We start from the raw sequence: 4,470 nt of genomic DNA, 5'->3' as shown, positions 1-4,470 counted from the left end.
AACATTGAAACGGCAATCCAAAAGAGTGTTTCAGCTGTTTCAAGACACAGGCTTGGCTCCTTCTTTTGAGTTTCTTTTCAGTCTAAAATGACACCGGAAGCGAACAAATTGTCGCGTATACTGTCGTCACAAAAAGACGTCATGACAAAGTTACACGCAAAGCGAAAGAGACTTTGACGTCATTTACTTTTGTTTGGAATTTTCCGTCTGTTCCTAGCTTGTCAGTGAAGACCTGACGTGAGTAAGCTTACCCTTTGCAGCTGTGAAATAATCAGTCTTGTGTCTCGGTCGTGTAGGTACAGAGTTTGCTTCTGCAATAATTGTGTTCGTGTTGATGACGGCTTCATAAGATTTCCATGTTCTTGTTTCTGCGGCTGCGCAAGTTATTTTGCCTAGGTCATGGCCGAACTTTAGGCCTACGGAGAAATATCGCTGGATATTTTCTCCCTAGATTAACAGAGACAAAGAAGGGAAGTCATGCTGTATGGAAATGTACAAAGGTTGAACGTAGCCCATTTTAGCTCGACTTATTAGACAGATAGGCTTGAGGAGAATGATAATAACAAAGTTATTACCAGAGTGCAGACCTCAATGATCGTAAGAACGCACAATTTATTGTTTTCTGATGGTTATAACCGGAAGTTGCTTTCGATAATGGGGCAGACAACTCCCGTAAACCCTTCGATGCTTACTTCCCTTCTTTGTTGTCGTTAGTTTAATGGCAGCGTAGAGACTTACCATTTTGCTCTTCGGCCATGCCATATGCCGCTCTTCAGACAAATCTGCTTCAGTTGTTTGTCTCCATCTAAATAACTATGCCACTTGAATTTAGCGGAGAAACATTTCATTTTGGCTAAGTGACGGCAGGCTGACGTCCGCTCGATAGCTGTATGTGAACGTAAGTAACAGTTCGTCAGCCATGAAACTAACGACAATAGAAGGGAAGTAAGCCTCGAAGGGTTTACGGGAGTTGTCTGCCCCATTATCGAAAGCAACTTCCGGTTATAACCATCAGAAAACAATAAATTGTGCGTTCTCACGATCATTGAGGTCTGCACTCTGGTAATAACTTTGTTATTATCATTCTCCTCAAGCCTATCTGTCTAATAAGTCGAGCTAAAATGGGCTACGTTCAGCCTTTGTACATTTCCTTCTGTGATGTGACTATTGGATGACGTCATCGAACCTTCGTTGCCTAAGCTAAATTTGAATGGAAGCTCGCGCCATCATGTTAGCGTAGGTTCCTAAATGTGCTTCTAGTAGCTCTCAGTCCATTCCTTCTTTCCGGTATGGAAACAGACGTGTTTCTGGCGAAAGAATCGGCGTTTTCAACTCACCATATCTTCATATTCATTCGGACTAGAACAACGAAATATAACTTTCTTGTAACAAATATCCCGAGCCTTGCGACTCTGGTAGTCATTTTGTTACGCTAAGCGGCCTTTGGTAGGTACGACAGTTTTAGTCACCCAAGTAAATATATCTAAAACGCACGTGGACGAGTTTTTCAATGGCGTATTTGAAGTCTGTGAATGTTGTGATTACAAATCATTTCGGGGCACCCCTCAGTCTATACGTACAGACAAACAAATTGCATGGAACGAAAGTTGAGAGGCTGGACTGTAAGTTGTTGTTTTGACTTCTACAAATCTCGCAGGTCTTTTATGCAAAACAGACTCAAAATTGCATTTTTCACGCAAGTGTAGATGACGAAACTATCGAAGGAATGAAATACACTTGCCTACAGATATAATAGACAGATGGTAGGAGCGGGGTTTTGGACAGGGAGGACATTTCCAACTTGAGACGGAGTTTGAGGTAACGTGATGCATTATAACTGAAATACACAATTAGTAGTGTCCCAATATGCAAGTGTGTTCGTATCACTGATCAACTGATAAAAAGTGTGTCCGTAGTTTTTGGTTACGGTGTTAGCTGTGTACGACCTCCCACAGTCCAATGCCGCGAATTGTTGTTACAGCCCCTGACTTTTTTATGTACGGAATCCGGTAGTTTTGTTGTTGTTGTTAAATAATTATATTTCCAAACGTTATGACATTTAGGGGTAATCTTGAACTTTAGTGTGTTAAATTCATAGCTCAGAATCCAGTGACATTCTTTACTTATTTTTGAGTCACTTGAGAAAAAGTGACTCTATGTAATCGGTCAGTGTTAGTCTGTCCGGCCGGCCGGCCGTCCGTAGACACCACCTTAACGTTGGACTTTTCTCGGAAACTATCAAAGCGATCGGGCTCATATTTTGTTTAGTCGTGACCTCCAATGACCTCTACACTTTAACGATGGTTTCGTTGACCTTTGACCTTTTTCAAGGTCACAGGTCAGCGTCAAAGGAAAAATTAGACATTTTATATCTTTGACAAAGTTCATCGGATGTGATTGAAACTTTGTAGGATTATTCTTTACATCAAAGTATTTACATCTGTAGCCTTTTACGAACGTTATCAGAAAAACAAGGGAGATAACTAGCCTTTTCTGTTCGGCAACACACAACTTAACGTTGGGCTTTTCTCGGAAACTATAAAAGTGACCGGGCTCAAATTTTATGTGAACGTGACTCATTGTGTTATGAATAGCAATTTCTTCCTGTCCATCTGATGCCTCATATAATATTCAGAACTGCGAAAGTGACTCGATCGAGCGTTTGCTCTTCTTGTTGATACAAGTCCATGTAAGCAAGCCAAAGAACATTTGTCGTGAAATTAATTGACGGATTGAGCTTCAAACTTAAGCATAATTAATTAATTTGGTTGTTCAATCGACGAAAATGCACCGAAAATGGCGTACGTTGTCAACCATGGGACATCATTTGCACGAAAGAGTTGTCTCCCTTGTTCGCTCATACGGATAATTCCTTCTTTGACCCATGTAAACGAAATGCATTCGTACAGTTCATCGGAGTTCATTCCGTAACTTCAAAAGGATCTAAAATGACTTGTTATGATTACAAGTGCTGGTTCATAAAAGTTGGAGACTTAAATGCCTCTGAATTCTGAGCTATGAATTTAACACGCTAAAGTTCAAGATTACCCATTTAGGGATAATTGAACGAGTTTCAATACACATTTGCTGAGCACCTGTGTGCTAAAAGGAAATGTCGCTTGTTTTTATCAAAACTCAAAACTAATTTTCAATGTTTATTCGTGCAAACCGTCACACAAACATGCGTGCCTCTATGAGTATGCGTGTGGCTGCTTTCGTAGTACAGGCTAGATTACAAGTCAGCTGTGTTAGGGTGCAAGCGTTTTGATAATTTACCCCACACCAAATCCCCCCCCCCCACACACCCCGATACCTGTCAAATTCCCTCAAAATGCATGAACAATTCCGTTACCTTAGATCATCACCAGAAAAAAATCCTCCGGATCCCAAAGATCAGGACGAAAACATAGCGAAACACTTTAGATATCAGATACCGACTTTATGTAATGCGCTTCAAAATCTTATTTGAGAGAGAGAGAGAGAGAGAGAGAGAGAGAGAGAGAGAGAGAGAGAGTATGCATGTATTCCAATTGTAAATAGTCAGAAATATAGTTATTGACTGTGTACTTATTCTTATCGCTATGAGGGGTCGGTTTGCTTGTGTGTGTGTGTGTGTGTGTGTGTGTATGTGTGTGTGTGTGTGTGTGTGTGTGTGTGTGTGTGTGTGTGTATGTGTGTGTGTGTGTGTGTGTTTGTGTGTGTGTGTCTGAGGTTATTGGAATTGTAAATCGCTTTGAGCTGTAAATCAGGACAGATGTTTATGAAACCTTGCAAACAAGTTTTGTGACCCCCACCCCTTCACCCGGATTCAAACACTTGGGTCAGTGCGCATGCTCTACGAACTGACCTGCTGGGCTCACGAATGATTTATTTCTTCACTTTTTTTCAGCCAAGATATGGGGTGGGGCGGGAAACATTTTTGAGTAAGAAAAAAGGAAACGCTTTAAAAAAAAATTCTTTAAAGGTATTGTGAACATTGAACTTATTTGTATTCAAATGTGGTTATAATTTGAGATGACATGTTGTGTTATAACGTTTTTACCACTAAATTAAAACAGTCTGGTTTTCTTCGCGTTTCCGATTTACACTCTTGATTTATAAATACTGACACTCATCTTACAAACTGTTTGATCCACCCTGGTGTGTGTGTGTGTGTGTGTGTGTGTGTGTGTGTTTGTGATTAGTGGGGTGGGTGGGTGGTGGTGGGTGGGTGGTATTGGATCGGGGGAGGGAAGGGGGGGGGGGGGGGTTGGCAGGTGGTATCGGTGCACTAAAGGCACCAAGTGTTTGGGTGTATGTGTTTGTATTGCGATTCAGAGAAAACTACTATACAGATTTTTATGAAACTCTGCACACTTCTCCCTACCACCTGACCTACTGGGCTCCCAAATGAATGTTTTCATCAATTTTTGTCAGTCAAGATATGGGGGTGGGGGTGGAGCGGGGATAATTGTGGAGTAAGCAATAAGG

The sequence above is a fragment of the Littorina saxatilis genome, linkage group LG4 (genome assembly GCF_037325665.1).
Source record: "Littorina saxatilis isolate snail1 linkage group LG4, US_GU_Lsax_2.0, whole genome shotgun sequence".
NCBI classification, from domain to species: domain Eukaryota; kingdom Metazoa; phylum Mollusca; class Gastropoda; order Littorinimorpha; family Littorinidae; genus Littorina; species Littorina saxatilis.
Note: the sequence above shows the minus strand (reverse complement) of the source record.